Raw genomic sequence first — 21,025 nt, forward strand, 5'->3', positions numbered from 1 at the left:
GGCAATAAGCTCCCAAGAGCTTGTACAGCCATCGTCGCCCCCAAGGGCAATAAGCTCCCAAGAGCTCGTACGGCTACCGTCGCCCCCCAGGGCAGCAAGCTCGTCGCCCCCAAGGGCATTAAGCACCCAAAGGCTTGTACGGTTACCGTCCCCCCAAGAGCAATAAGCTCCCAAGAGCTTGTACAACCATCGTCGCCTCAAGGGCAAAGCTCCCAAGAGCTTGTACAGCCTCAGTCGCCCCCAAGGGCAATAAGCTCCCAAGAGCTTGTACAGCCATCGTCGCCCCCAAGGGCAATAAGCTCCCAAGAGCTCGGACGGCTACCGTCGCCCCCAAGGGCAGCAAGCTCGCCCCAAGAGCAATAAGCTCCCAAGTCGCCCCCAAGGGCAATAAGCTCCCAAGAGCTTGTACAGCCATCGTTGCCCCCAAGGGCAATAAGCTCCCAAGAGCTCGTACGGCTACCGTCGCCCCCAAGGGCAGCAAGCTCGCCCCCAAGAGGAAGAAGCTCCCAAGAGCTCGTACAACCATCGTCGCCCCCAAGGGCAAAGCTCCCAAGAGCCCGTGCAGCCTCAGTCGCCCCCACGAGCAAAGCTCCCGAGAGCTCGTATAGCCTCAGTCGCCCCCAAGGACAAAAAGCTCCCAGGAGCTTGTACGGCCGTCGTCGCCCCCAAGGGCAATAAGCTCCCAAGAGCTCGTACAACCATCGTCGCCCCCAAGGGCAAAGCTCCCAAGAGCCCGTGCAGCCACAGTCGCCCCCAAGGGCAATAAGCTCCCCAAGAGCTTGTACAGCCATCGTCGCCCCCATGGGCAATAAGCTCCCAAGAGCCCGTGAATCCCAGTCGCCCCCAAGGGCAATAAGCTCCTCAAGAGCTTGTACAGCCATCGTCGCCCCAAAGACAATTAACTCCCAAGGGCTGTAACAGCTACCTTCGCCCCCAAGGGGCAGCAAGCTCGCCCCCCAAGGGCAATAAGCTTGCGAGCTAGGACAGCTACTGTCGCCTTCAAGGGCAGGAAACTCCCAAGAGCTCCCACCGCCCACGGCCGCCCGTCAGACCCGCGATAGTGGCGCCCGTAGCGGTCTGCCACCCCCCCCCCCCCCCTCCGGTCATCCCGCGGCGCTTGCCCGGTCGCCACCGACGCTCTGCTCCTTCAGCGCACCCTGCCGAAGCTTGTCTAAGCTCGTTCTTATCAACCAGGAAGCAGGGATAGAAGAAATAGCGTTTCTCGTCCCCCGAGCAAGTGATTGTTCAAGCTGTCCAAGCCAGTGTAACCTTTGTTCAACCATCTCCCGAAATGAACATTAGACAAAACGGAATTCCGAAGGTCCAATCCCAGATGACACCACTAATCGGTCCGCGGCGTCGCATTGTATTCTGCCAACAACCAGCGACCCGCACCACTCGGTCAAACTGACCCTCGACCGCTCACGCGGCTGCTCCTCGCCCGGCAAAGGCGGTCAAGCCGCGCAAAGACGCGGGCACGTCAGAGCCCGCGTGGTCCGGAACAGCGACAGCCGGTGGGTATCCGTGGTGTGCCTGCGAACCGACGGCGCGCCGCTGCGCGCGCTTTAGGTCTGTAAAAACTCAATAAGACATCATCTGGGACCACCACGATCACCCCGTTCCGAAAGGGTCACTGCCCCCTCGACTCTCCCTCAAACACCATGTTCCTTTCTCCTTGGCCCTGTCCCACTGCCCGTCCCATGACTCCAGCGGACAGTCACCCATGCCCCAGCTGTGAGCCATGCGGCCGGGCGCCGCCATACGACACCGTGACCGATAAGGCCGGGCTGTTTACTTTATTGGGTCTCCGCTGCCCGGTCCGCCGCGCCCGGTCCGCCGCGCCGCGGCGCCGGCGGGCCCGTGGACCGCGCGGACAAAGGGAGGGCCATTCCCGTTTTTGAGCGGTATTTCACTCGATGCTGCTACCACGCTGCTATCGCATTTTGCGAGCTAAAGTCACACATGTGACGACATATTGGTAGGGTTGGAGATACGGATGTACGGATGTCATGGAAACCCAATTAGCACGTGTGATAGCGCACGCTGGCAGCCTGGCAGCGGCCGTAAACAGGGCCCTGGCCCGACGCCTAGATCGGGCTGCGTGCGGCGTGCTTCGATGACGTCACCCACCCGGCTCCGCTCGCTCAGCCGGAGCGCAGGGGTTAAGCGCCGCTGCACCGTTGCAGCGCGCAGCGATACCAGGGTGCAGGTGGTCACGGGCCAAACCTGATATCAGCCCTGAAAATGTCACCCGAGGTCACCAAATCACTGACCGCGTTCGCCCCCAAGGGTACCGCACCGCACCCACCAGCCCCCAAAGGCTTCAAAGACCAACCAGCAGGCCCCTCAGCCGCTGCCACACTCCATATGCACAGGGACGTCTGACCCCGCCCCGCTCCCCCGCCGCAGTCGGCAGTCGCGCTGGCAACCAGGCACCGAACTGTGACAACAGGAGACCAGGCAAGCGCTAACCCACAGTCTGGGTCCTCACGGAGCGCTCCCACGACCACAGCTGCCGCGGTGGCGCGCTTCAAGCGTCCAAAAGCTCTTGACGAAGCAACGAAAAAAAAAAACGTCCACGACTGTCTCTCCCAAGCCGATATTGCCAGCCTATTCGATTTGTAGCACGAGATGTCGGACAACACCATCCAGATTAGACAGCGCGTGACTCCGCAATGACGCAAGTCGCGCGAATTCTGTCTACCCGCTGATTATACATCGACAGCTGACAGCCATGACAATAAGCTCCCAAGAGCTGGAAAGTGGCGCCTTCGCGGTCTGCCCACAAAAGCATCCCTGCTCTCGAGAGCGCAGGTTACTGCGCCCATCAAGCTGTCGCGGCGCCCGGCCAGTTACACAACAGCGAACTTGGCCCTTCGCTTACCTGTAGTCAGTGGCATCTACTGACAAACCTCGCGTCATGAGTCGTCACAGGCGGTTGGTTCTCTGCCTCCCAGCTCCTGCGCTGCGCTGAATCGCAAGGCACCGCCCTTCTGAGTACCATGCCACCACTCCCTCTTTCGCCGTCACTATTCATAGCCTCTCCGTCACTCCGAGTGTCACACAACGAGAGAAGCCAAAAAAATTGTTGAGACCATGACCGATGGTCCGTCCCCTTCGCTGGCTCGTCTCTGACTGTCTTATATCCCGCGCTCCCCTCGTGCCTCCCGCCCCAGCCCGCCCGCTCCACTTATCTCTCTCCCTCCCACCCTCCCTCCCTCTCCCTCGCTCTCTCCGGCATCTGTCTGCCCTCGCCCAACGCCTCTTAGCCGGGGGCCGCTAAGTTGCCATTTGTGGCCAAACGAAAGATAATTGAACAGGATGCGAGAGGCTCACTTTTTGCTGTTGAACTGGCAAGGTTTTTGAGTGATGGGTCTTGGCATTGGCACTGGGAGGTACGATTGAAAACGCATTTTCTCATTAACCAGCAGATGGTTCTGCTGAAGGTTTATTGTTTGAAGTTTCTCCTACTATACTTTTTTCATACATTCTTTGCCTTAGATGATTGATAATTTCCCGACTAAGCACGAATGTGTGCCTATCCTATGCTCAATGCTGTTAGAGTCCAACACAGGTGAGGTGGATCATTCTTAGGTGTTGATTTTTATCCGCTGGGACTGGGACTGGGTTGATTTTTATCCGCTGGGCGTAGATGGGTAGCCGTATGGCTACCCATCTACGCTGGAGTACGAAAAACATCATCTCACACAGGTGAGGTAGGTATAACAAGGTTCGTCATCAAGTGACGTTCGAGGCCGCAGTGAGCACTGATATTGGACATTGAGCGATGTATCAGAGCGGCTCGGCGAACAAAGAAGCGGGCAGCGGCGCTGAGCCCAGGTAGGCCGATGTCATTTGTCCCATCAGCCGTCTCGGGGCTCTGATCGGATCAATCGAACGGTTCTGCGGCGCTCCCCTCCCGTACACCGGTGGCTGAGCGGCAGGGGGCCGGGTAGGGGGTAGGGGACCGACAGGTGGGCCGCCCGGCCCCGGCCCGGCCCCGTTCGCGGCAGGCTCGGGTCGGTCGGTCACACCCCCGTCCGCCCGCCGGGTCGGGTCAGCCGGCCAGCCGGGCGGGCCAGGTCGATATCAGCCGTGCAGCGCCGGCCGCGGTCAGTGGGACTCACCTGTCTGACCCCCTCCCCCTACCTACCAGGGGGGGGGGGCAGGCAGCGCCAATTACTACCTGGACAACGAACGCAGTGGCGGAGTCAGCCTCCATTGCCGCCACTGCTCCAAGTTGTTTGATGGACACCATTTCAGAGAGCCGGGCCCCGCTAATTGGGCTTTAGCGCACGGTCGGTGAGCTGACCTGTGCCGTGTGCCGTGCATCTGAGAGACAGCGAGCCACTGACGGGGCCGGACAATGATCCAATTTAGCCGGTCTAACTTAGCGCAGACGGACAGGTGCTCCGTGCCTGTGGCTGCTCTCCTCTCCGGAGCTGTCCCAAACTCTGCGGCTGGATTGAATAGTTCAATTGGAATATTCACTTGATATCCCCATCAGCTAGCTCCTACAACTTAATTACTAACCGCAATTTAAAGGTTACCTAGAGATGTATGTAAGTACATATACCTTTGTCCGAGTTTTTCCGTAGTTTGCTGTATAACAGGCGGTTAAAAAAGAATGCATTTCCAGGAACCCGTTTTTATATAAATAGGTATGCCAAAGCTCGCTATTTTTCAGGAGTGTTTGACCACAAATCTGAGGGGAAACGTGCAAGAAATATAGGTTTTATATGCAGTTTGGCATCACAACCTAACCTATATTTTATTACGGGATCTCCATCAACAATGTCAGACGTTATAGCTAAGGAAAGCTCAGAGGGCGCTGACCGCAGCCATGCTGTCAGATTGATGCCGTCCACAGTACCTACCAGATCCGGCCACCAGTCCATACTAGAGTTGCAAAATTTCCCTACCGCACTACCGGCATGCCGGTAATTTTTCACTACCGCAGGTTTATTCGTGGTAGCTGGCATGTCTTGCCGGTAGCATGCCGGTATTTTTGATTTTGTGCAAAAAAACAACCAGCAAACGATTCAAACTTTGGACACTAAGAGGCTCCCAAATTGTAGTAACAGCAATATTAGCCACTGCAAGATACATTTTGTGGTAGAAGTTCCATTGCTAAGTGTAGGGGTAACACATGGACCTCAGCATTTCACAGGCTTGGTTATAATTAGAATTGTCAAGAATCTACTGTGGTCTATAAAAGGAAGAATACTCATTCATGTTGCAAAAGCACGATAAACTAGTAAGTCTAATGGTAGGTAATACGTATAGCACAATAAAATAAATAAATGTTCATGACAACATTCCCTAGGGGAAAAGGCAGAATCAAAACACTAAAAAACACAATGTTTGGAAACTGGCCTTGAGTCCTGAGATCATGAGATGTGGTCTGAGAAACTCTACAAAGAATTTGACACTGAAAATCCAGCTGAAAAGGCAGGTGTTAGTTAGCCCTGAGCCTGACTTCGGTCCCATAATTAAATGAAAATGGATTTGAACTGGCATTTTGCCTTATCTTTACAAGAAAACGCAACATGCAGGCAAAATTGACACAAATTGGCGCAAGTAATTAGACAACCAAGGATTTACTTTTAAGATTCTCTCTCCCCTAATGAATGGATGTAATCTGATGACGTAATATTTATTCATATACCCTTTTGGTTGAATAACTGAAGAGAAATGAATTTTCTTGTAGTGAATTGCACTCACAATGTTGATTTCATTATAATTTAATGTTGTGTTGGATAATTTTTGTCAATATAATCATTCACGAGGCAGTGGCTTGCAGTCGTTAAACTTTTTTTGCAGCTTTTTAATCAGCTGGTCAAAAGCCTCTGTTATGGCGCTTTCGTTTCGAAATCCTTTATAACCTTGTGTTTGTTCCCGCTTGAGATTGGAGAGGATGGAAGGAAGATATCGTTTTTATGCACATTGTTTGGTTGGTGACTATTCTCAGGACCAGTGAGTTATTAACACATTTTTTATATGATTCGTATCTTATTCACAAACCAGCAAGCCGTAGTGGATAGGAAAAAGTAGATGTTGATCTCGCTTCCTCAGTTAGGAAGATGGCCGAATCTTTACTTGTTTACCTATGTTTTGACCATCTAGATTTTAAACATTTGGCTGGTGCCTGCAACATTTTAGGAGAATGTGGAAAGGTAGAACACCTGTGAAATGTAAATATGATTACTGCTCACTGTCCAGTCTTCAAAAACACATTTCAGTAATTCAAGTCCTTTTTGTCCTCACCTTTTTGATGAATGATAATGTGTTAGTTTTTTGTAGGCAATACTTCTTTGATTACAGACCTATTTTAACAGTTATAGACTGGAATTGAGCTTCAAAATTGTGGGTATTTGACATTTGTGGGGCCAACTCAGCCAAAATCAGACTGCTGGTATTTGTGGTTGGGCAATGGATGGCTGCTGGGTGGGATGGGTACCGAAACTGCCAAAATGTGGCATCTCTTGCAGGGATAAGCTAGAATCAAGAATGCAGGTTTTTTAGTATGCCGGTAATTTGGTGGTTTTTTTGCTTGGGACGTGGTAGCATGCCGGTATCCCAGAAAATTTTTGTGGGGCGGGGCGGTGCCGGTAGCGGCCTTTGGGGAAAACTTTGCAACTCTAGTCCATACCCGGCATTATGACGAGCCTGACCTGCAGTACCTAATATCGGAGCAATGTCATCAGCCCTCCGATGATACAGAGTGCCGCCCACCTCCGCCCGGGAAGATCGGACCAGTAATCTCCATTATGGCTCTTCTACTTCCATTACGACAGACAATATCTTCATCTCGTGCACAGACCTCGTCGCAACGACTCCATATGTGTAATAAAAATGCATATTAGAGAATTCAGATCGACATATGAGGAGGCTGGAATACGGAGAATGCTGTTTAGTCGAATGCTGAGTACGTTACGAACTAAATCGCAGCGTATACGCTGCGATTTCAGCCTATTATCTATGCATGCAAGCAGGTATTAATGTTCATATCTACTTGATGTTTGGAAGTATTCAATTATGTCATACCCTTTATCAATAACATACTCGGATAGCCTAGATGGGTGCGCCGCGGCTGAAATGAAGGCGTTTGGTACTTATTTGTCTCTTCTAACAGAAAACGGTTTCCGGTAACCCATTGTTTCTGCAGTGGCGGCGGAATAGGGGGTGCAGGGGGTGCAGCTGCACCCCCATCGAAAAACATGGGGGTGCAAACATATCTTTTTGCACCCCCAAAATCCGTACAAGGGGCCCGTCGCACCATCCAATACATTTTCTCCTGAAAACCAGTGATCGGGAAACGAACACTGATGTGGAATCATCCGGAATGTCCAATTATGGTCAGGAGCGCCCCTTCCTGGTCTTTGGGGCCCCCACACCGGCTAGAAGTGCCCCGAGCCGCGTTTGGTGCTCCATGCCGCATCTGAGGGCCCCCACGACGGCCTCAGAGGGCCCTTTTATGACGATCTCTGAGGGCTCCTACGACCTTTGTCCCCTGGGGCCCTACAACGGCCACGAAGGGCCCTCATGACGACCGCTGAGGGCCCTTACGATGATCTCTGAGGGCTCTCACGACGACCTCTGTTCCCTGGGGCTCTATAACGACCACTAAGGGCCCTCATGACGACCGCTGAGGGTCCCACAGGACTCCAGGGGCCCTGCTGGCCTCTGAGGGCCTCTACGACGGTCTCTGAGGGCCCTCGTGACGGCCCTAGACCCAACTCAAGTCTGAGGGCCCATTTGGCTTCAGACGGCCCAGCGACGGCCTCTGAGGGCCCCAACACAACCAGGCTGCGGGGGCTATGCTAGCATCTGAGGGCCCTGCAACGGTCTATTTGAGGGCCCTAACGATGGCCTCTAGCGGTCTTAACAAGGCCTCTGAGAGCCCTGCAAAGGTATCTGAGGGCCCATGAAGACCCTCACTTTGGCCAAGGACCCTCATGACGACCTCTGATGATCCTCTCGAAGGCTTCTAAGGGCCCTCACAACAACTTCTGAGGACCCCAGGAGGGGTCAAAGTGGGGCCTCAACTCTGAGGGGTTGAGGGCCCTTTCTCAGGCCCTCAACCCTTCAGGGTTCAGGCTCCCCCTCAGGATTATCAGGCCCCATGTGGGCTTGTTAAGGCACTTTATCTGCTCTTGTGCCCCGTCGCCGGCTCTCTGAGAGTCTCAACTCTCAATGTCGGAACTTATGGGGCCATGGGCCCTACACCGGCTTTTATAGCCCCTACATCGACTCTTGGGAATCATGACCTATGAAATGTGGGTCTAAGCGGATTTAAGAATCCCCATGCTGGTTCTAGTAGCCGCCAGCCGCATATTTGGGCTCACACGCGAGCTCCTGGGACCCCGTGCAATGTGCATACCCCAGGGATCTACCTGCCTCTAAGACCCCACACATACTTTTGGGGCTCAAACGCTTGCCCCTGAAGGCCCCACTGAGACCCCTTTCCTCTATTCAGTCCTCCATACCGGCTCTTTAGGCTAAACATCGGCTCCTGTGGCCTCCGTCCCGGCTGTTGAGGGCCTCCATACAGGCTATGTTGGGGTCCGATGCCGGTTTCTGAGAGCCATCAAAAGACTTTCGAGCCTATACTGCCTTTCAGCAACTTTCAAGGGACCGACCCTGATCGGAGGGCTCATTCAGTCATTCAGTCATGTAGGTCTCTGGAGGAGTCTCTATGTGGTCGGCTTCCAAGGGGCTTCTAAACACGGTCTTCTTGGGACGGTCTCGTAGGGCCCTCAATGGTCCACTGCGGATCTAGAAAAGTGGTTTGAGACAGTGCGGGTGGTGGCTAGACTAAAAGAATAGCCGATAAAAAACTAGCTGCATTTGCTTCTTTATGCCTTCATTATTTGAGATAGGTTGGTACACTGCAATTTCAAACCTTTTTCAGAACTTGTGTGTATGGGGATAGTTTTCCAAAATCTTCGTTTTTCATAAAACAATAATAATCACTCAAAAAAAAAAATGAAGGGGGGCCCAAAGCTTCCAGAGGGGCCCCTTGAGAAAACTTTGCACCCCCATCCAAAATTACCTTCCGCCGCCACTGTGTTTCTGGCTTCGGCTAGGCGAAAATTTTTGTGGCTGGTAGTAGAAACAAAGTTCAACAGGTGACTGACATTAGTCTGATTGGGTAAATCTGATAGGTTGACTGTGGGACGATTTTCCATTCTCACAACCAATCAGTTGCCTGAGATGGTAGGCTGTGCCGCATCACACAGGCTGTGTGTCACAGCCTGTCCCTTGGACCATACGCTCACCAAAGGGTAAAGACACGCTTAGTTGCGTGATAGTCGGCACAAACTTGCGTTCCAGTCAATTGGTATAGCCTTTGTGATGAGTGCGACATCACTTTATATCACTTTACCACAGACCTGTAACAAAGTTCATTCCCAGCCCCTACCCTTACTAACAATGTCCTTTTATGGTCCTCGTTCCTTACCTGTGACGCCTGTCCTGACCCGCTTCTGATTGGTGTTATGATGTGACGTATGTATGACGCATGGTATATGTCGCGCCGGAGCGGGCCGAAGCCCGGCAGTCGAGTGGGAGAGACAGCAACGACTCGGACCGAGTGAGGGCCGCTCCCTCGCCGGTCGCTTATCTTCACTTGTTCTTTTCGGCTCGTCATCTCGATTGAACTCATTATCTCGGACATTCAAATATAACGTGAAAAGTGAAACGTTGCATTTTTATCACGAACTTTATTACAAGACCTTCGTCTACCTACCAATAAATTTGTTCCAGTAATCGTCTGTCTTTACTCACACACCGTAGCGAGCTGGTTTGCCTGATATTTTTATTGTAATAATTTCGCACACATGCAAGATTATCTTAATTATAATGGTTCAAAGCTGAGTGCTACTCACTCTCCGTATGATTGCAGTGAACCATTACCGAGTTAATAGGTTGAGAGCTAGTGAGTTAAAAGCATGGACGTCTTCAATCTTCACTCCACTGCACCTTTACGTGTACTTGAATGGATGTGCTTTTATCTGGCTGCATCGAGCTGCACAATGCGTACTGATTGACTATGTTTTGCTTTGAGCTGACAAATAAATACAGACACACACGCACACAAACACAGGAATCATTATTAGACCCTGTCTGAGTCGGCCTGCTCGCGTGCTCGTTCCTGCAGCCCCTTCTCGCGTGACCGCGCCTCCAACCTGTCCGCAGTAGTTCCTCCAGCCTCGCTTCAGACCTGTCCGTGGAAGTTTCTTCACAGCTGCTGCTGACTACCGCGCGTTCCTCGTCATGTTCACGGACTGCTGTCATTGCTGCCATTATAACATCACTGCCTAACTGAATTCGCTGTGCTTCTTGCGGTGCGAGCGGTCCTGATCACTGCGCTGTTGAAGCTGTCCGCCATCCTCTCCATCCTTTGCGCTCCACCACCGACCCGTTACCGGCCTCCTGCACAGAGCACCAGACGCCGCCTCGACAGCACGGCTCAGCCAGTGACCGGTCGAGCGGGGCCCAGGTGCTGCTGCCGCTGCCGCCGCTGACAGCCGCCCCGCGCCGCCGACGACGATCTATTCAATGGTGATCGAGCGGCGGGCACACGGACGGCGCTCAATTAACGCCACGACGAGAACGGATGAACGCCCAATAACCGAACGTTATTGCCACGCCGTTCCTTTGTCTGATGTGAGTGTGTTTGTATGTGTGAGTGTCTCGGATCCGAGCCTCTGGTTGGTCCCAGAAGTCTCGAACAGCAAACTGTGAGCGTATTTGTGGTTCTTCTTAGCCCTTCGTTCTAACAAAACAACCAATCATCACAAACGCTATCACGCGTGATACAGCCTCTGAAACTTTTTAGTTAACTTATCAACAAATATGAGACGTTGGCTGTTCTGATGATGAAAAGCTTTCAGATACAGAAAAACACCATTCCCAGGTTGAGCGTCCATCAATCATCCAACTTAGGACATCGGTCAAAAGACACACTCTCCTTCCTCTCCCCGCTAAGGACATTTGTGGAGGACACCCTCCCTGCAGGCTCGGTCAATCTGTGCTCGCTGGTACTGGGTCTGACTGCTCGGAGGCCAATCTCGTGTCTCTCCGCCGGACATTGGCCGCGTCCCTCCGTGCGGCCGACTGTGGAGTGCGGTGCACCGGCCAGACCGCAGTCCACCGCGCGTGATGGGCCCTCAGAGAGCACGCGCAGCGCGAGGAAATGGCGCCAACATCTCGCGCGCGCGCGGCGGGGGCGGCCGCCGGTGGCGATAACGAAACCTCCCGGGAACCGAGGATTGATAAACACGGCCTGGCAGCCGAAACAGAGCCGATGGGATACGCGCCCCTTTGATGGAGAGCCATGTCGTGTACCGGAGCTGGCTGGAAGGAGGTACGAGATGAAAACAGACAACGGTGTGCCTGGTCCCCCGATCGAGGCCTGGGGAGAAGCCGCCAGAGCTCTTCCCTCCCCCAGCGTGCGTAAAATACGACCTTCAATAGATGTATAGGTTACCCGATCTAGCCTTGTGAAACTCATCACCTGACTCTCTATTTCTAATTGCTCATCAATTGCGTGAAATACCTAATTGAAGCACTATAAAACATCATCGACTTGTAGATTAAATGCAGCTTTTCTAGGTAAAATTCATTGAAGATGCCAATTGCCATCATACATGATAGGGGAAGCGGGGGTAGCACCGCCATGTGGGAAACACCGCCATCCTCTCTATCGGCAAAACTCTGAATTGTAAATGTAAACACCCGCCATTTCGGTGTCCGAACGGAAACGAGACGCCGCGTGAGGTAGGTTTCGCTAAGATTTATTTGATTTTGAGATCGCAATTGCCCATTTTGTGAATTTCAAACCATCGTTGTAATCTTTTGGCATGTTTTAGCAGCAAGTAAGTGGTCATTTCAAGTCAAAATGCCTTGATTTTTACGTTAAATTTGAGGGCATGAAGTGCTCTTCGTTTAGAAAGGAATTACAGAAGAATCGCGTCCCGGCTTGTTTTGCTGTCGGGGCGTTGTCGGTCCATGACTGTGTGTGGGGTAACACCGCCATGCTCGGCGGTGCTACCCCAAGGGGTGGCAAAATGGATAAAGCCGCAATGATGATTCACTCAGCTCGGAGAAGAGCTTTAGTTAGGCCGCAAACGTCGTCTGTTTTTTAACCTCACGTTTGACTTCACTGGATGTTTCGAAATGAACGTGAATTTGTCATGCTTTGTATGCATATTGTCCGCAACAAACAGTCTGATCTGTGACAAACTAACAACCAACTCTTGTGTGTCTTATATGAGTTTGAGTTACTATTTCAGACAGCAGTAACGCTTCCAAGGGTGGCTGTCACCGTAAGGCCGATCTGTGGATAACATCGCCATCAGTGGCGGTGCTACCCGCACATTTTTTGGAGGACGGAAAATGCAGGACTTGTTTTCAATGCCTGTAAAGTAGCGAAATTTTATAATGGAGCGCTGGAAACTATGCTAACATGTAGGAAAACATTCCTACTTTCACATGAATGCAAAAGAGCTTCGTTTTTACTACGCATATCAGCTCGGTGAGCAGAAATGCTTAAGGTGGCGGTGCTCCCCCCGCTTCCCCTACAACAGCGCTCTAAAGTCTGATATCTAAATTGCGATCTATATGATTTCAATCTAAAAATGAATGCACTTTATCTGCAGACTCTCAAAAGACGTTTCCTCATTTTGCACACAACCTGTGCCGTTGTTAGTGCCTTACAAAGCCCAAGGATGATCACAATGCCTCGGATTTTTTTTTGTGGAAGTCCCTAAGCACTGCATCAAAGAAGTCGATTCCAAATAGCCGAGAGTCCCGACACACGCAGGATGTTCCGTCACAGAGTCCTGCGTGCACCCAGCCAGGGTGTGAGGTGGCGTCGGACAGGAAAAACTCCCGCGAAACACTTTGATCAGGAACTGTTTGGAAAAACGGTATCCCCGGGAGTTTCCGTCCAAATGTTTGTCACAACCCAGCTACGAGGCTGGCTGTTTCTTTTGAGTAAAAACAACGCTGTAGACAGGACCGAGTGACATCAGCTGAACTTCAGCGCGGCAAGGATGGAAAAACGTGGATGTTCGTATCAGTAGCAGGTGTTGTGTCGCGTGATAATCCTACTCAATGGACAGTGGGAACTGGGGATAAAGTAGGTATATCAAGTATCAACACATTGTCATCAGTCATCGACACTTTTCACCATAAGTATTTTCTGTAACATGAACTAAGTACCTTCACCCAAATGTCTAAAAAATAGCAGCAGATTTTGAGAATTAATGTGGGATTCTTATTATTGCAGAAACATAAAAACAATGGTAATTGATAATGACCTCTATCTGCCTGGTTTGTAGTAAAAAAGGCATGATTTCCGAAACTCTCCTTTAAAAAAGCCGTCATTGCTTCCCTTAGACGTTTATTGCTGTCTAATTCAAGCAATGACGGCTTCCTAGATCTGTGGCAGTTTTGATCGCCGGCAGCCTGTACCGGTGTGCCGGAGCGAGACGGCAGCTCTGCGCGGCAGTTATTAATCCTGCAGCGAGCAGTGACGGTTTCCGCCGCGCCGGTTCGACTGCCGGCTGCATTTCTGGCGGATAATGATCGGCCCGCGCTGCTCGGCGCCGGTGTCGGGTGATCGGAGGTGCTAATTGGCACTGCCGCACTCCGCGCCGCGCGTCAGATCGGATGGCACACAGCGGCGCCGCCAATACGGGCGCTATCTGCCCAGGCAGCGAGACAAGATAGTGGCGCGGATACGCCAGTGCAGCCATATGGCCTACCTTCAATAGGCGACTGTTCGTGTCGACAGGCGAACGCGGTGATTTAGGCATACAATTATACCACAAAACGTTACATTAGCTTGGCTGGGTAAATCAGGCAATTATGTGTCATACAGTGATGGACATTTAATATTTTTATTGAAAATATCGAGAGTTGCAATATAGGTGGCTAACATAAAACAATTTCCCTAAAGCCAGGTGCTCGCCAGACGCCTGACAAAATACAATGCTGTGCCGATATTGAACTGCAATATGTGTCGGCGCGGGTGCTCTAGAGAGACGGTCGTAATGTACAATTTGTCTGACAAATTCTGTTCTTTGTTGCAGGGCTCCCGGCGGACTGTGTGCCGGCGCCGGCTGCAGCGCTGGTGTTTATGGTGGCGTTCCTTCTACCAGGTAATTCCACGCTCGTCTCTGCCCTGTTACACACACTTTATTTGATAACGCTGTGTTCTTTAAGAAAAAATGTTTGAACACTGTGTTAATTAGAAAACATTGTAAGGCACGCAAGTACTGGGGCGTTTAATCAAACATAGACTATATGTAGGTTGCTATAGGTTTGGTCGTTGGATCCAGTAGCGGCGGAACACCTTGAATTAAAGGGACCCTCCCACCTTCAAAAAAGTTTATGAATTGGCATGAAAGTGATGTCGCTCGGTTCAGAAAGAGCGAAAACGAATATCTACCAAATTTCACCGAAAAATATTCACCGGTTTTCAAGATATTAGACTTTTACCATGGATAAGAGATACCTGGATGGGGCACTCTCGGCGGTACCCTTTGATCTACGCGTCACACCGCCGCGGCCGGCGGCCGCCTGGTGGCGGAACCCGGAACTAACAACGTACACGACCGCCGGGCGCCCGGGCCGGCTGAGAGCATTAGCGGCGGCCGTATCCTACGCTCCTCGCCGTTTCAAGCTGCGCTATTGGGGCCTTTGGATGGGTGGGTGGGTGTCAACGGGTAGTCAGCACGATGCTACACGTGTGCAGTGTGCTCGATTTCATAAAAATCGTGGTCGCTCAGATACGTTAGCCCGCTTAACGATCGAATCGCGGATTCCGCCCACATGAGTTTCTGCGCATGTTCGTCCTCTACATCCTCACAACCAACTCACCTCATCACTGATCACCCATATTTGTTCTGAGCTGATAGCCAGCCACCCCACTTGGCGACTGGTGAGGGCACTAGGGTAGTTCGAGGAGAACCATTTCCCTCCAGTGCTTGCATTACCGAGACATGCCGGTCTCGCCTGAAGCTCAGCTCCGCCTGTCGACGGTCGAATCGGCCCACTGTATGTATGCCCCTATTCTCTTATTTAACGCCCCAAAGAATTATAATACACCAGAAGCTATACAGGAACCGACACACCCGCACATTAAGTTAGCAAATGCCATGAGCAAACAGAATGCTGAATGAGACGATTCTATTTGCAACAAAAACTCACCGATCTACAGCGCTCAGCATTAGCTTTCTTCAAAATAACAGCCCATCAGAAACAACTCCCAAGGACGGACAAGTTCACAGACATCTAAAAAAACACTGATCAGTGCCCACTGCCCTCCAGTAACGGAGGCCATTGATGGAACAAGTGGCAAGTAGGGAAGTGGAGACGTATCGATACAAACATGACCAGTAGATCTCCACGCCTTAGCGCATCAGGATTCAGGTGTCCATTGGTCTTTATAAACATAATTGATACACAAAACTACTTTCAATATCAAACATCCTAGCAGGCCAATACACATACATGCTTAACACTCAAGACACCACACAAGCATTGCCATCATGATCTTGCCCCAGCCCCAATCCCCATCCTTCCAGTCCAGTGCTCATAAACAGGCTGATCCAGAACCAATGGCTGGCAGCTGGTCAAACTGGAAAGTGGAAAAGTTACAAATGTGATTAGATGTAATAGGTGGAATGTGGATATTATGAAGAATCAACTCAATTTCAATGCATATTTATGAAATAATAGTAACATTAATTGAGTTATATTATGATTTATTTTGATAAAATGATTGCAATCAAGAACTCCTTGAAGAAGCGTAAACTCGCAACGAAAAATTATTGGTAGGTGGAAGATAATAATTCTGTGACCATATTTTGATAGTATATTTATTATAAATCTTGTCAGTTAATGAAAAAAGGTTTAAAAAATAAACTGTTTCAATCCAGACAACACTTCAAGCTCAACATATAATACTTTGCGCTGTGGAAGTAGGTACCTACTTTGATATGCAGCATTATAAGTCATTATAGAGTTGTAACTTGTAGTTAAGGTCTGAAATGAATGTGGGGCTAAATAAGAATGCATTCCAGTATCTTTAAAATGTATTTATTTTGCATTATTCTTATCAATCTATTCCAAACCAATGTTAAAGCAGTGTAATCTGTGATGAACAATGTGCGCCATATTTGTAGTCACCACTTCAAAGGCCATTCTCCTATTACCACACATGAATATTCATTTAATTCTACATGCCATCGATTCTCGGAACGATTCTGAATAAAACCCACTTCCTCACATCTACTTAGCCTATCGTATCAAAGAGATATTCACCGATTTATGCTTCTTGCCAAAAAGGTGCTGTTTTCAGAGCATGGCGCTATTTCATCAATTATAGCTATTGGGACCAAACTTTTACCTTCACTGCATTCCTCACCTTTCAATATAAAATATGCTGCCCCAACTTCTTCTTTAAACACACGTAATCACACGTAAAAGCAAAATAACGATCGCCGCAAAGCACTCCGCCATTGAGTTTACAACAGGCGCCAAGGTCGCGGTCGTGTACGTTCCTCGCGCATGCGCATAACGGCCGTGTGACGCTAAAGTCGCCGGAGTGCCCCATCCAGTTATCTCTAATCCATGCTTTTACTTTTGTTTACTTTTCTGGGATCTCCGCTGTTTCTAGCGACTTTATTTTAGAAGTGCGGTGTTTGCGGCAGATGTTGCGCGCAAATAGCATATAGGTACCACCGCGTGCTACAAAACGTTTTAGTCAAACATTTAAAAATCGTTAGATATTTGCGCTGACGTCACACATTCAGAGGGGTATTCCTAAGCATTAGCCCCTCTGAATCAAAATGCTGCAATTTTGAAATTCAATATTTCCGATTTAAGGCATTTCTCGATGTTGTGAGTGCCGAAACCGGTAATTGTGAGCCAGGGACCCCATTTTGGCTATCTCAACTCAAATCTAATGTTAAGGTGGGAGGGTCCCTTTAAGGGGAGGGAGCACTGGTGACTTTTGGTCCTATTCTTTCCGTGCAACGCCCATAGGGCTGATGTTAAAATTCCAAAATCAAGGGGGGCACGGTGCCCCGATACCCCCCCCCCCCCCGTTCCGCCGCCTATGGTTGGATCTTGCATAGTCCGTACCTATACCTGTGTAAAAAAAAATCGGTCTATTCGCCCGTCGCCGCTCTCCGTTTCTCCGCGAGTACGTATGTCTTCTCCACCTGACCGCCGAAGGGACTTCATTCCTTCTCCAGCTGCTGAGCAGACTTGGCCGTCCTGTCTCGGCGCTGCTGCTGAGCAGACTGGGCCGTTTTCTCTCGGCGCCGCTGCTGAGGAGCCTTCGCCTTTCCTCGTTCCATCGGCGCTGAAGCGTGCCAGTCGACCTAACAACCGGGCCGTCCCTTCCGTCGGCACTGACGAGCGACCAAACGACTCTCCTCCGACTCGGTTCCGCCGGCCGCGCCCTCCAGCTGGGCGACAATCATCAATCGCCTCCGCCGCGCCGCCTCTGGCTCGGCCGCGCCGCCTTCGTCGCAGCTCAGCCGAGCCCGAGAGCGGAGAGCGCGCGGCGCTAACGAGGCTGTCGGCCGTCGCGCGGCGGACGGAACTGATCCGAGGCGGGCGATCCGGTCAGCCGAGACCCGACAGCGCCGGCGGCGACAGAGAGAGACAGACGGGGTGACAGGGGTCGCGGGGAGGTGGGAGGGAGGAGTGACAGGTCATGGGGAGGGAGGGAGGGAGGGAGGGAGGAAGAGTATGACTGGTCATGGAGAGGAAGGGATGACAGGGGTCATTCAGGAGGAGGGAGGGATGAATGACAGGCATCATGGGTGGGAGGGAGGGGGTGACAGGTCATGGGGGAGGGATGGAGGGATCAGGGAGGGATGACAGGGGTCACATGGAGGAAGGGAGGGGATGACAGGCATAATGGGGAGGAGGGAGGGGGAGGAAATGGGGGAGGAGGGAGGGAGGGAGCTGAAGCTGGACTGTCCTGGACCGACGACGTGTTGCCGGAAACTGAAAGAAACAGTAGCGGAACAGATGAAGTAGCAGTGGAAATAGCACAGTGGAGTGGACTGCGGGCCAAATGCCAGCTCAAGAAAGAGAAACTTTCCTAGTGTAAGTACAGAAAAAGGTCCCGTAACTAGAATGGGAGCGTCATAAGTCATCACGAACCTGACCTAGAACAAAAGTTTCAAAGTTCAGAGCACGGCGCTGCTGAAGTTTCGTTGACTACACGCATCAACTGCCGCGAATTGCTGGCCTCATCGTAATCACCGCGCTTTACGACTCCATGTTTTATCCAAATGGGCGAATGGATGCCAGAACCTAAGGGAAATGGGTATTTATATACATAAGGTCCGATCAACAAGGTGATTATAAAAACCACACCACTCGATGTATTTTGAGCTCCTGATTCCATATCTGATAGTTATTCATGGCGCAACCAAGTTTTAAAGCAACTGCGCAATATTTACCGTCGCCGCCGGCCACCATCCCACGACACCCGCCGTCAACGCACTCCACCAGCCGTTTGCGCCACGTGAGATAGATCGAATGAATAAACTCCAAGGTTGAGTGAAAACATTACGCTATTTAATCTCATTATGAAAGTGACGTCATGAAAATGATCGTGGCGAAGCGGTGCAGTGCCGAAGGCAATGCCTTAGGAGAGATTACAGGCAATGGTAAGTCAAATATTTTTAGGTTAAGTGGTTGTGTATCTGGCCTCAGGCCGAAGGCCTGAGGCCTGATGCACAACCACTTAACCTAAAAATATTTGACTTACCATTGCTTGCAATCTATTCATGCGAGCCACTGTTTCCTTATCCCCGGGTAGGCAAAAATCAGTAGGTCAGGTTAGGTCAGGTTAGATTAGGTTGTGACAATTTTTGTCGTGTTTTTTTCCTATCCTACCCAACAAAACTCCAATTTTTTAAACATTTTTTCGTGTTTTGTTATTTTGACGTCACTTTCATCAAACAATTTAAATAGAGAAGAAGTAATGCTTTTTACATTTAAATTGCTTTTTGATGATTTATTTTTATTTTTTATGTTCAAATAATATAATTATGATATCTTTTCTATCAAATATGCCTAATAGCTATGACCTTACGTAAACTTCTTTCCATTCGTACCTGCAATTTAGGGCAGAAACTTCCGTTTCCGTTTGAGCAAACTGGTTTGAACCAGTTTTAGCAGGTGCTTTCCAGTGCTTTCCGCTTTCCCGCCAGTCTGTTAGTTGGATCATGGCTTCCGTGCCGGGTGGTTCGTTGTGCTCCGGGTGCAAGTGGGAGGAATACGAACTAGTTTCAGTTGCGTACCGCAACGAGGAACGCGTCCAGCGTATTTTTCGAAACCACGGTGAACTAGATTAGAGGTAAGTAAATTTCATCTGTCCGATCCACTTTTCAAGCATAAATTTTGCATATTCTTACGTTATTTGACATCCTGAATGTAGATAAGATGCTTACATGCGACGTAAAACAGTTCTACCATATTAAAAATATTTGCTACCGTATTTGGGGAAATGTTGGGAACCGGGGTTTTTGGGTCGGGGAGGGAATACAATGCCGTAAGAATGGTCATGAAAGTTGGGGAAAACTGTTGGGAACCGGGGTTTCTCTCCCCACCCATAAACCCCGATTCCCCCTCCCCCACCCAAAAACCCCGGTTCCCTACAGTTTCCCCCAACTTTCATAACCATTCTTACGGCATTGTATTTCCTCCCCCACCCAAAAACCCCGGTTCCCAACATTTCCCCAAATATGGTAGCAAATATTTTTAATATGGTAGCACTGTTTTCCGCCGCATGTAAGCATCATATCTACATTCAGGATGTCAAATAACGTAAGAATATGCAAAATTTATGCTTGAAATATGGATCGGACTTTATGTAAATATTTACCGGGAAATGGTCCTTCATTATTGCACATCTTGCGATGCGGCATGATTTTCATTAAACCACAACATATAAATCATTATTAATATTTAAATAAAATTAGTAAGTAAGATTAAGTAGAATAAAGGTCAATTACGTGTTAACAAAACATATACATATTTGAAAATAAAGGCCACGTCGGAATAAGCTTTTTGTTTCTGTCGCATTCTCACGGTGAGAAAGCATTCCGATGCGATGTTTTCGAAGCGCGCAATGGGATACCAGTGATCATCATTTCCTCCAGCATACTCGAGAGGTGTTTTATCACATATTCAGCAAATATTCTTGGAAACGTCCCCCCCCCCCTATGTAACGGAAGTTAGCCCACATTCAGCCCACATTCGGCCCAGCCCAGATTGGGGCTGCCAAATCTAGGGAAAAATCTAAAAACCTAGGGAAAAATCTAAAAACCGCTTTACGCCTAAATGGCTGAGCGAAACTGAAAAATAAGGCCACCATTTGAAAGATCTCTTCACCCCGGACCTAATGATATGGTTAAATACCGGATCAATTTAACCAAAAGCATGATTTAACCAGGATGAAAATTTTCGGTCAATGGGGCGGCCCCTACGATTTTCTTCAAAATCGGCATGGTGATACTACAGGCCCAGATGACCAATCTGGCTGAAGAAACCCCTATGGGCATTGAAATCTATGGGGTAAAAACGCCCTTGGAAAGTTTTACCCACGCATTTCTGGCAAGACTATCGCACGCATCCCCCCAATGTGGGTATCATATGAAAGCTCATGAAAACCCAAACAAAATGGTGGGGTAAAATTTACCCATTACCCCATCCAGGGAAAAGTTTACCCAAGATGAAAATTTTTGGTCAATGGGGCGGCCCCTACGATTTTCTTCAAAATCGGCATGGTGATACTACAGGCCCAGATGACCAATCTGGCTGAAGAAACCCCTATGGGCATTGAAATCTATGGGGTAAAAACGCCCTTAGAAAGTTTTACCCACACATTTCTGGCAAGACTATCGCACGCATCCCCCCAATATGGGTATCATATGAAAGCTCATGAAAACCCAAACAAAAAAGTGGGGTAAAATTTACCCAT

General features: G+C 49.9%; 1 long non-coding RNA gene across 1 annotated transcript; it reads right to left on the reverse strand.

Moving 5' to 3' along the window:
• Positions 1-15,154: 15,154 nt before the first annotated feature.
• On the reverse strand, positions 15,155-16,662 carry LOC122372354. Its single transcript, XR_006254855.1, has 3 exons — positions 16,442-16,662; positions 16,008-16,059; positions 15,155-15,652 (listed from the first exon to the last, which is right to left on the reverse strand). It is a non-coding gene; the product is annotated as an uncharacterized LOC122372354 (long non-coding RNA).
• Positions 16,663-21,025: the final 4,363 nt, after the last annotated feature.

The sequence above is a fragment of the Amphibalanus amphitrite genome, unplaced genomic scaffold (genome assembly GCF_019059575.1).
Source record: "Amphibalanus amphitrite isolate SeventyFive unplaced genomic scaffold, NRLGWU_Aamphi_draft 001349F_arrow, whole genome shotgun sequence".
NCBI lineage: Eukaryota > Metazoa > Arthropoda > Thecostraca > Balanomorpha > Balanidae > Amphibalanus > Amphibalanus amphitrite.